Source organism: Castanea sativa, chromosome 11 (genome assembly GCF_040712315.1).
Source record: "Castanea sativa cultivar Marrone di Chiusa Pesio chromosome 11, ASM4071231v1".
Lineage (NCBI taxonomy): Eukaryota > Viridiplantae > Streptophyta > Magnoliopsida > Fagales > Fagaceae > Castanea > Castanea sativa.
In genome coordinates this window covers 4,844,619-4,857,665 of record NC_134023.1, presented here as the reverse complement: position 1 = coordinate 4,857,665, position 13,047 = coordinate 4,844,619, and the positions used below count along the sequence as shown (strand labels likewise).

At 32.8% G+C, this 13,047-nt stretch overlaps 2 pseudogenes; both read left to right on the top strand.

Moving 5' to 3' along the window:
* The first annotated feature begins 2,502 nt into the window (after window positions 1–2,502).
* On the top strand, window positions 2,503–7,633 carry LOC142615934 (uncharacterized; annotated as a pseudogene).
* A 684-nt stretch (window positions 7,634–8,317) lies between these two features.
* LOC142615933 (putative LRR receptor-like serine/threonine-protein kinase At3g47570) lies at window positions 8,318–10,314 on the top strand (annotated as a pseudogene).
* The last annotated feature ends 2,733 nt before the right edge of the window (window positions 10,315–13,047 follow it).

Below are 13,047 nucleotides of genomic sequence, written 5' to 3'. Positions count from 1 at the left end.
GCAGGACTTTTGGCAATCTTGGATGATTCTATCACTGAATGATCATTCTGACTGACAATTTCAGCATCATCACACATCAAGTTCAGTTCATTCTATTTTCTATAGAAAATTCGTCATTCTACATGTCCCATGAAAATCTCGTAGTTTTAGTGGTGCTTGGACATCTTAGTTCGTATAACTTGGTTGACTAGCACCCTATGTATTTATATTCCCTGAAGATTTCTCCAAAAATACAATTAATATACCAGAGTTAAAATTAATAAACATACAATAAAACAAAAAGGAAGAGAAGGTAAGAGGAGTAGACTAGAGAGTGAGTAAATACCTAAACACTTCAGGACTTTTTTTTTTTTTTTTTTTTGAGATAGTTTTAACTTATGACGTCCGCTATTGATAATAGCCCTTTATCATCAGACCAAGACACCAATTGGTTTTTGGTGTAGGCGGGGATTGAACCCTAGATCTCTTATTCAACCATCAGAGACTTTACCAGTTGGGCTAACAGGAACCCACGAAACACTTCAAGACTTTGATTGGGAACCCACGAAACACTTCAAGACTTTGATCGCAATGGGTTTGGTTCTGCCCCACTATCAATGTAGCCCTTAAAGTTTAAACAATTTTTACCAAACCCACCGGAAAACCAATAATGAAAAACACGACCAAAATGTTATTCTAATCACGGCCAGTGAAAACTAATTTTGACACAAATTAGACGGTAGTGTTGACGTTAGGGTATTTTTTCTGATGGTAGTAACTTATTCACCCAAGTTAACTGAGGTTTGCTATATTAATTTCTATAACTAATTATTCTGCTTTCACTTTCTTGGAATCACATTATTAATTTATTAATAATGTGTGACTCACCAATTCATTAGTGATGTAAATCTTTCAAATTAATGAAATACTAGTATCTATCTTAAAACAGAAAAGAAAAACAATCCAAATCTCACCGTATTAAAATTGGGTTGTCCTAGTCATCGATTTTTCTTTTTCTTGTCTATATATATTATGATATTATCTGCACATATATTTCTACATTTAATAGAAAAAAACTTTTTTTTTTGAGAAGATTTAATTGATTTATGATTCATATTAAATATTTTTTTTTTAATTTATAACTTTGATTAAAGTAGTTATAAACACATTATATATATTTGAAAAAAAGAGATTGTTTTCTCTACATTGGCATCTTAAAATTATTTGGATATTTTTTTTTGAGAGAGAGTTTCAACTTATGGTGTCCGCTCCTGATAATAGCTCTTTATCATCAGATTAAGACACTAATCAGTTTTTAGTGTAGACGGAGATTGAACCCTAGATCTCTTATACAACCATCAGAGACTTTATCAGTTGAGCTAACTAGAACCCATAAAATAATTTGGATATTAAATATTTGTTCACACGTACTTAATTATTCTTTACTATGTATAATTTTTTTTTTGAAAAACATTATATTATTACATCATTATTATCTATTGTTTAAACTAAAAGCGTATGTACTTACATAGCTAAATTTAAAATTTTTATATAAATAAAAGTCTCTTGCATCATATGGGACAATCACAAGCTAGTCAAATATATATATATATATATATATATATATTAATGGACAAATCTAAGAGAAAATCTAGTTAGATTTTAATTGGATTCTCAATTTTATGCCAGTGTGTCCTATTTAATTTTAAATTTTGTGTCAAGTGAATTATTGAGTGTAAAAATCAAAGAGTCCAAATCCAATTAGATTTTAAATTGGATTTTAATTGGAATCCAATTTTTCGCCATTTGTCCATCTAAGTTTTTTTTTTTGTTGGCAAGTAATTAAATTATTGAGTACAAAAATTAAAAAGTTTAAAACCAATTAAATTATAAATTATATATATATATAATTGGATCCCTTTCTAAAAATAAATATATAAAATGAATTGTATAATTGTGACTGTCTAAAATAAAAAAAACAACGACAACAACAACGCGGCTTACTGCTTACATGATGGTCATTAGTCAGGAAAAAAGTAAAATAAGAAAGAAAAAAGTAGCTGAGCACCAAATCCAATTCCTCTTTATTTTTTAAAATTCGATGTGTTTTCTTACATCAAAGATTAGAAGATCGTCAGGGAATTTTTAGTGGAGAATACAGTCTAACAACACTGGCATGGACGATGGATTCTTTATGACTCGATTTAGAAGTCAATTACATAACTATGCACGTTAACAAAGTAATTTCTTTGTTTGTTCTTTTTCACTTTTTATTTTTTATTTTTAGACAGGACTGCTTTTAATTTGGAAGCGCATTATCAATTTATTAAATACTAAATCATAGAAAAATTGATCAATTAAAGATCCCACGGATTTTATATTTTTAGAGGTATTTGATAAATAGTATTAAAGCACTACAAGGTACGCAAATGATTTTTTGTCATAACTAACTGAAACAGCCTATATATAATACAAACTTGTGTATCTACCTCTACCTCGCACGAAAATTTCACCAGTTTCCTGCTTGTCCAAACCAATGAAGCTTCACAACCCCAATTTTCCTGCATTATTATGCTCTACATTCCTTCATATCATTCTACTCTTTACTGCAACCCTTCTATGCTTGAAACCTACGACCTCTTCTGCCACTCCAACAAATGAGACCGACCGTTTGGCTTTGCTCAAATTCAAGGAATCCCTTGATTATGACCCATATGGAATCTTGAGCTCATGGAATGATTCTTTCCACTTCTGCAACTGGAATGGAATTACATGCGGCCGCCGTCATCAAAGAGTCACAACCTTAGAACTACAAGGTCATAACTTGCGTGGCACCATTCCACCTTACATTGGCAACCTCACCTTTCTTAGGGCCGTCAACCTTCAAAACAATAGCTTCTATGGTGAAATTCCAAAGGAAGTTGGTCAGTTGTTCCGATTGCGAGAACTCAATCTTACAAATAACACCTTGGGAGGAGAAATTCCAACCAACTTGTCTAACTCTTTGAACTTGGGCATATAAGAGTCTCAAACAACAAACTTATTGGGAAAATTCCCATGGAGCTTGGCTCTTTGACCAAGCTTATTATTCTTGGGGTCTCCAGAAACAATTTGATAGGAGGAATCCCAAGTTTCTTGGGAAATCTTTCATTACTCGTATCTTTTTCGGCAGCTGATAATGATTTAGAGGGAAATATTCCAGAAAGTGTAGGCCGTTTGAAAAGCTTATCAATTTTTGCAATTGGAATCAATAAACTGCACGGTATGGTCCCCTCCTCTCTCTACAATATATCATCTATTATAATCTTGTCGCTTTCACAAAACCAACTTAGTGGTACCCTTCCAGAAAATATAGGCCATACTCTCCCTAATCTCCAACGGTTTGAGATAGGTATTAACAAATTCTTTGGGTCAATCCCTAGTTCTTTGTGCAATGCATCTAAACTTCAATTCCTTGAACTTTCCTCCAATAGCTTTGTGGGATCAGTTCCAACTAATTTGGGTTATCTACGAGATCTTGAATTCCTGAATCTAGGGGAGAATAAATTAGGAAGGGATTTGGACTTTTTAACGTCTCTAAGAAACTGTAGCAAAATGAGCACACTATCAATTGGAGGAGGAAACCGATTTGAAGGTGTTTTGCCCAATTCTATAGGTAACTTGTCAACACAACTCATAGGATTATATTTGGGAGGCAATAAAATATCTGGTACTATTCCTATAGCATTGCAGAATCTCATCAATTTAATTGTCTTGGAAATGGGAGATAATCTTTTCACAGGTATGATACCTACCTGTTTTGGGAAGTTTCAAAAGATGCAAGGATTGTATTTAAATGGCAACAAATTGTCAGGGAAAATCCCAAGTTCTATTGAAAACCTCACTCAATTGGCTGAATTGTTTTTGTCTGAAAACAATTTAGAAGGAAGCATTCCTCCAAGTATTGGTACTTGTCAAAGTTTACAAAAGCTGGATGTTTCACAAAATTACCTTAGTGGAGTCATTCCCCAACAGGTTTTTCAAATTTTTTCTGTCACTTTTACTCAATTTATCCCACAACTCATTTAGTGGCAAATTACCTGTTGAGATAGACAGTTTGAAGAATATTAATTCACTCGATGTTTCTAAAAACAATTTTTCTGGTGAAATTCCTACAACAATTGGAAATTGCTTGAACTTAGTGTATCTAGGCTTGCAAGGGAACTCCTTTAGCGGGACCATACCTTCATCAATGGCTTCCTTGAAAAGCCTTGAACATTTAGATGTTTCACAAAACAACTTATCAGGATTAATTCCAAAAGGTCTAGAGAAGCTTTCATTTTTAAAATATTTGAACATTTCTTTCAACAATATTGAGGGTGAGGTACCAATGTAAGGAGTTTTCGAAATGTAAATATGATATCTGTTATTGGAAACAATAAGCTTTGTGGGGGTATTCCACAGCTTGCAATTACCAACATGCCACAAAGTTACGACATCAAGAAAGTCCCTTGCTTCTAGATTGACAATCACAATTGTTTGTGTCGTTACATGTATTCTTCTAGTTTCAACCTTTCTTGTTCTTTATTGGAGGAAAAAATTAAAAAAGAAACCACTGTCTATAGTCTCAAATATTGATCTCCTTCCAACAATTTCGTACAAAATGCTCCATCAAGCGACTAATGGATTTTCTCTCAACAATTTGATTGGATCCGGTAGTTTTGGAGTAGTTTATAAAGGAGTTCTTGAGCAAGATGAAAGATTAGTGGCTGTAAAGGTTCTCAACCTTCAAAACAAAGATGCTTCGAAGAGTTTTATGGCAGAATGCAATGCGTTAAGAAATGTTCGGCACCGAAATCTTATAAAGATCTTAACATGTTGCTCTAGTATAAATTATAATGGTGATGATTTCAAAGCTCTAGTTTTTGAATTCATGACAAATGGGAGCTTGGAAATGTGGCTGCATCCAATGACAGATAGCGACAATCAATCAAAAAATTTGAGCGTTCTTCAAAGACTAATTATTGTAATTGATGTGGCTTTTGCTTTAAATTATCTTCACAATCATTGTGAGCAAAAAATCATTCATTGTGATTTAAAGCCAAGCAATATTCTTCTTGATAGTGATATGGTTGCTCATGTAAGTGATTTTGGCTTATCAAGGCTTCTCACAACTTCGAATGATTCTTCCCAAAAGTGTACTAGCACAATTGGATTGAAGGGATCTATCGGTTATGCTAGTCCAGGTATTAGCTTTCTTCTTTTGTTTTAAATCCTTAACTATTCTAATGTATTTATTTTCTTTTTGTCACTTTATCAAATGATAGGATTTTTAAGTCCTTGATTTTCTTGTCATACATGCTTTTTAATTTTTGTATCATCAACATATTCGCATGGGTGTACATATAATTAGCATATTAACATAAACTCTCACTTAGTAATTTTATTTGTTTCTTGCTAACTAACTCTCGCTTAGTATTTGTTTTTCTTTTAGAAGTTAATACACATTCACGTTTGTACCACGCAAGCACATAATTAATTTAATTATTTTTTATAAAACTGAAAATTTTAATTCAAAAATAACAGTAAAATATGATTTAAACTTTGAGAAATGTTAATTTTGATATTCTTTGACTAAAATTTGTACCTTCTTTGTACAAATATATTTTCTTAATCAAAATAAATCAACAAGAGGGGGAAAAAGTGATATGGACCCTCTTGGACAAAGTTATTATTGTTTCCTTTAATTTCAAAAGTAATAGCATATGTCATTTTTTTTTTTAATATAGATTTGTTTTATTTTTCTTGACTTTGCATTCTGTAAACTCTAAATCCATATTTTTGTAATAGATATAATATTGCTTAATTTCCCTCCATTCCATGAGTTGTAGAGTATGGCATGGGCGGTGAAGCATCAACCGAGGGGGATGTATATAGTTACGGAGTCCTTATATTGGAAATGTTTACAGGAAGGAGACCCACTGATGATATGTTTAAAGATGGTCTCAATCTCCATAACTTTGTTAAGATGTCCTTACCAAAAAGGCTCATTCAAGTTGTTGACCCAATGCTTTTGCCAAGAGAAGTTGAAGAAATCGAAGTAGCAACTGCAGCAATGATGGCAACAAAAGTAGATGACAATGACAATGAAATTGTAGAAGAAGCTAATAATACTGAGGACTTTAGGCATATTGATGTGGATATGAAAAAATGCTTACTCTCAATCCTTAATATTGGAATCTTATGTTTACTGGAATCTCCAAAAGAGAGAATCAATATGGAGGAAGTCATTAAGGAACTACGATTGATAAAAAGTACTTTTGTTGGTTTGGGGATTCGCAGAGGTAGACCAAGTAGAGCTCAAGTAAGAGGCATTTCATTTTAGTTACTATAAGACTACTCTAAGTAGTGTATCCTAGTCAGTTACGTTGATTTCATTCAGTTCCCAAATACTTCTTTTCAAAAAGCATGGAGATTTTATGTTTACCTTTTTATTAATCTTGAGTAGATTGTCATAGCTGATTTTAAAATTAGATTTTCATTTCTCACTCGTGATCAAATTGCTAAACATAAATTGTCATCTTATTAATACCCATGACCTTGCAACTTTGTAGTAGTTATTGTTTTTTATATTATCAAGGTATAAAATGGTAAGCTAACGAACTTTTTTGTGAATTACAGAGGCCTGGAACAACTAGGAGAGATTAAATGTCATTAATAATGCTTGGAATATGCAAGGGATTATGAGTCGTGATCTTAATTTCAAGCTAGTTTAATATCCCTAATTGAAATGATCAATGGATGATTTTCTCTCTTCTAGTGTAGGATTCATGATTTTCTTTCTCTTCAAGTGTAGGAGTTGTCTTCATTTACTATGCTGGATTCTACTACTGTAATGTGTGATTATGTGTTTGTACTAATAATCAATTCAATTCCCAAAAGTCTTTATAGGAAGGGAAATATTACAGAAAGTGTAGGCCGTTTGAAAAGCTTATCATATTTCAAAGTTGGAAAAAATAAACTGAATGGTACGATCCCCTCCTCTCTCTACAATATATCATCTATTAGAATCTTGTCATTTACACAAAACCAACTTAGTGGTACCCTTCCAGAAAATATTGCCTATACTCTCCCTAATCTCCAACAGTTTATGATAAATGATAACAAATTCTTTGGGTCAATCCCTAGTTCTTTGTGCAATGCATCTAAACTTCAAATACTTGCCCTTAACAATAATAGCTTTGTGGGATCAGTTCCAACTAATTTGGGTTATCTTCAAGATCTTGAATTCCTACAACTAAGTGACAATAAATTAGGAAGGGATTTGGACTTTTTACCGTCTCTAAGAAACTGTAGCAAAATGAATATACTAGCATTTTCAATAAACCGATTTGAAGGTGTTTTGCCTAGTTCTATAGGTAACTTGTCAACACAACTAACTGGATTATATTTGGAAGGCAATAAAATATCTGGAATTATTCCTGTAGCATTGCAGAATCTCATCAACTTAATTGCCTTGGGTATGGATGGTAATCTTCTCACAGGAATGATACCTACTTCTTTTGAGAAGTTTCAGAAGATGCAAGGACTGGGTTTATCGGAAAACAAATTGTCAGGGAAAATCCCAAGTTCTATTGGCAACCTCACTCAATTGGCTGAATTGTTTTTATCTTAAAACAATTTAGAAGGAAGCATTCCTCCAAGTATTGGAACTTGTCAAAGTTTACAAAAGTTGGATGTTGCAGAAAATTACCTTAGTGGAGTCAAACCCCAACAGGTTTTTCAAATTTTTTCTTTATCACTTTTACTCAATTTATCCCACAACTTATTTAGTGGCAAATTACCTGTTGAGTAGACAGTTTGAAGAATATTAATTCACTCGATGTCGCTAAAAACAATTTTTCTGGTGAAATTCCTACAACAATTGGAAATTGCTTGAACTTAGTGTACCTAGACTTTAAATGGACCATACCTTCATCTATGGCTTCCTTGAAAGGCCTTAAACATTTAGATGTTTCACAAAACAACTTATCAGGATTAATTCCAAAGGGTCTAGACACTTTCTTTTTAAAAATATTTGAACATTTCATTCAACAATATTGAGGGTGAGGTACCAACAGGAGGAGTTTTCAGAAATGTAAATGCAATATCAGTTATTGGAAACAACAAGCTTTGCGGGGGCATTCCACAATTGCAATTGACAACATGCCACATCGTTACAAAATTGAGAAAGTCCTTTACTTCCAAAGTAACAATCACAATTATTTTTGTGGTTGTATGTATCCTTCTAGTTTCATCCTTTCTTGCTCTTTATTGGAGGAAAAGATCAAAAAAGAAACCATCTTCAATAGTCTCAAAGATGGATCTCCTTCCAACAGTTTCATACAAAATGCTCCATCAAGCGACTAATGGATTTTCTCTTGACAATTTGATTGGATCTGGGAGTTTTGGATTAGTATATAAGGGAGCTCTTGATCAAGAGGAAAGATTAGTTGCTGTAAAGGTTCTTAACCTTCAAAACAAAGGTGCTTTGTAGAGTTTTATGGAAGAATGCAATGTATTAAGAAATGTTTGACATCGAAATCTTATAAAGATCTTAACATATTGCTCCAGTATAAATTACAATTGTGATGATTTCAAAGCTCTAGTTTTTGAATTCATGACAAATGGGAGCTTGAAAATGTGGTTGCATCAGATGACATATAGCAACAATCAATCAAAAAATTTGAGTGTTCTTCAAAGACTAACTATTGCAATTGATGTGGCTTTTGCTTTAAACTATCTTCACAATCATTGTGAGCAAAAATCATTCATTGTGATTTAAAGCCAAGCAATATTCTTCTTGATAGTGATATGATTGCTCATGTAAGTGATTTTGGCTTATCAAGGCTCCTCACAACTTCAAATGATTCTTCCCAAAAGTGTACTAGCACAATTGGATTAAAGGGATCTATCGGTTATGTTGCTCCAGGTATTATATATATATATATATATATATATATATATATTTTTTTTTTTTTTTAAATCCTTAACTATTCCAATGTATTTATTTACTTTTTTGTCACTTTATCAAATGATAGGATTTTTAACTCCTTGATTTTCTTGTCATATATGCTTTTTAATTTTAGTATTTGTTTTTCTTTTAGAAGTTAAAACACATTCACATTTGTACCACGCAAGCACGTAATTAATTTAATTATTTTTTATATATAAAACTGCAAATTTTAATTCAAAAATAACATTCAAATATGATTTAAACTTTGAGAAATATTAATTTTGATATTCTTTGACTAAAATTTGTACCTTCTCTGTACAGATATATTTTCTTAATCAAAATAAATCAACAAGAGGGGGAAAAAGTGATTTGGACCCTCTGGATAAAGTTATTATTGTTTCCTTTAATTTCAAAAGTAATAGCATATGTCATTATTTTTTTAATATAGATTTGTTTTATTTTCTTGACTTTGCATTCTGTAAACCCTAAAGCCATATTTTTGTAATAGAATATTGCTTAATTTCCCTCCATTCCTGAGTTGTAGAGTATGGCATAGGTGGTGAAGCATCAACTGAGGGGGATGTATATAGTTATGGAGTCCTTGTGTTGGAGATGTTTACAGGAAGGAGACCCACTGATGATATGTTTAAAGATGGTCTCAATCTCCATAACTTTGTAAAGATGTCCTAACCAAAAAGGCTTATTCAAGTTGTTGACCCAATGCTTTTGCCAAGAGAAGTTGAAGAAATGGGATTGGCAACTGCAGCAATGATGGCAACAAAAAAGATGACAATGACAATGAAATTGTAGAAGAAGCTAATAATACTGAGGACTTTAGGCATATTGATGAGGATATGCAAAAATGCTTACTCTCAATCCTTAATATTGGAATCTTATGTTCACTAGAATCTCCAAAAGAGAGAATCAATATGGAGGAAGTCATTAAGGAACTACAGTTGATAAAAAGTACTTTTGTTGGTTTGGGGATTCGCAGAGGTAGACCAAGTAGAGCTCAAGTAAGAGGCATTTCATTTCAATTATACTATAAGACTATCTAAGTAGTGTGTCCTAATCATTTACGTTGATTTCATTCAGTTCCCAAATACTTCTTTTCAAAAAACATGGAGATTTTATGTTTACCTTTTTATTAATCTTGAGTAGATTGTCATAGCTGATTTTAAAATTAGATTTTCATTTCTCACTCCTGGTCAAATTGCTAAACAGAAAGTGTCATCTTATTAATACCCACGACCTTGAAACCTTGTAATAGTTGTTGGTTTTTATATTATCAAGGTATAAAATGGTGAGCTAACGAACTTTTTTGTGAATTGCAGAGGCCTGGAACAACTAGAAGAGATTAAATGTCTTCAATAATGCTTGAATTATGCAAGGGATTATGAGTCGTGATTTTAATTTCAAGCTAGTTTAATATCCCTTGTTGAAATGATCAATGGATGATTTTCTTTCTCTTCTAGTGTAGGAATCATGATTTTCTTTCTCTTCTAGTGTAGGAATCATGATTTTCTTTCTCTTCAAGTGTAGGAGTCGTCTTCATTTACTGTGCTAGATACTACTGTAATGTGTGATTATGTATCTGTACTAACAATCAATTCAATTCCTAAAGTCTTTATAGGAAGGGAATGTATCAAAGATGCCATGTTAGTGTAGAAATTTAGATGCTTTATGAAACATTATTTTAGTATACAAATAAAAATGGATATTTCGTTTAATTTCCATTTAAACTCATAGTTTTAGATTATGGTAGCTTGTGGCTGTAGAGAATAAAACAATCAATCTAAGTTTCAATTTATTATATAAGACTTTAAATGAATAGAAGACCAATCACCCATCACTGCCCAATATTTGATGAATCAGATATGACACAGCAAGCAGTCTAGGACCTCCCTAAAGCATATAAAGCTCTGTATATGTGGCTACACAAGAGAAGCAACCTAACTTAGTTTTGGTCCATGTAGCTTTATCCTTTACTTTGGAGTATGACTAAACCAAGTTCTATTTTTTAAGACTGAATCCACCAAAACCTCATAGATTGTTTCATCATATATAATCCTATATATTTCCAAATTTAAGCAGAAGTGTTCCAACTGGGTGTCAGTGGTCAAGCCATAGGAAGATTGTTTTCCCAAGTCGATCTAACCGAATTTAGAGCATCAACAATAATACTCTAAATGAAATTTAAATTAGAAAAAATGTATCCATTAGCTATTTGAAAAGTTGGCAGACAGATTTTGAATCTAATAGATATGTATGCATGGAGCATTAACTCTTGTAGCACTCATTCTTAAGACAAAGAGAGAATGTAAGAATGTGGCACAAAAGAATATATTGAACCGTGATAACTAAGGTTACCATGTATACGTGCAGGCAACAAAGAGAGATAAGCATTACAACTAGTAACTTAAACCCCAAAAAATAGAATTGTGTAAAAATAATAATACTACAAAATACAAAGAGCTGATAAATGCTAAAAAAATGAAAAGAAATGTGTAAAGTTGTGATTTACAACTATGTTTTGTGTTGGCTTTATTCTATGACAAAAAGTGTTGTATTTGCTTTAATTTGTTTCCTTGTATTTTTATGGGATTTTATTGTATTGGGTTTAGAATCAAGCTGGTGAAGAATCAAGCTTGAAATGAAGAATCAATGCATTTCGCGATTGGCTCGCGAGTATCTCGCGAGAAGAGTATCCCGTGAAAAGGGCACGTGAGAAGCACATGACTGGAAGCTGAAAAGTCGTGCCAAGCTGTCATTTTCACGATTGTCTCACAGGTAAGGCCTTTTCGCGAGGTAGTCGCGAAACTCTCTGCCTGGAGGATTTTTGAGTGACTTTCTTACCCTTCACCCACACTATATATACCCTCATTACCCACAAATGTGTTAGGAGACCATTCAGAGAGAAAAGCCCTAGATAGGTTTTCAACACACACCCATCTTTTAGAGAGAGAGCTACTAATCCTTAGTGAGAAATCATCTTAGCCTTTTCTCCTTCCATCTCTCATTATCATACCTTGAAAGGAGATTTGCACCCAAACACAACCCACATCTTTTCATAGTGTAGAGAGTGTTTTGGAGCTTGGGAAGGTTTGGAGATTTGCCAAAAGAAGCCGGTGAGGCTTGGCGGATGCAATCGGGCGTATTGCGGGATCCGAAAAGCTAGAGAAGACATGACTCCGTGAAGTCCGTTGGTAGCAGGAGCATGGAGGGCTCAAGTAAATTGGGTAGACTAGGCTTGGATGGTCTTTTGTTATTCGTGTACTCCAACTTTATTCTCTAGTGGATCGATTTATCGCTTGGAGGGTTGCAGAGAGGTTTTTCACCGAGTTCTTCGGTTTCCTCTTTGATAACACATTAGCATGTTATCTTGTATTTGCATCTCTCTTCCCTATTCTTTTAGCTTTCATTTTACTACTGTGATTTGTTTAATATGGCTTAGAGTATTTGTATTGTTTGTTCGCTTGCATTTACTCTATTCTGCACTTAGTTCAAGTTAGAGTAAAATCAACCGAGCCGTAATTTATTATTTTTGGGGTCTAAACAAGCTCTTGTGTTTTAACAAAAATCAAAGCTTTCAAAATGTTATGTCCATAATATTTTCAAAACACTTAAAAAACCAATAACAACTAATCACCAATAAACTTAAGTGGTAGTTTATTACGAGTTATTATTGGTGAGGCAAAAAAGTAATTTCAATAGTAGGTTCAAATTAAAACCAATAACAACTAACTACTTATGATTTGTTGTGAAAGTTTTTTGTCGTGAAAATGTTTTGTACATAGCATTTCTCGAAAAAAGAATGATATTGGAAGGTATAATAACATGGATTTTTGTGGGCCAAAAACAAAATACTATTGCTTTTCTCTGTGGCTTCTTTTGCCAATCGCTTCAGGCCTTTTGCACATCAATTAATCAAAAACATCTTTGGGGTGATACTCAACACTTAACATATGCTTCTAGAAATTATCTTCTTCCTAGTTATCCTCCGAATAAGTAATGTTCCTTTGTACACTAGAGAAAAATGCTCATATATTCCCTAAACTTTCAACCATTGGCCAAAACACCCCTCTAAACTTTTA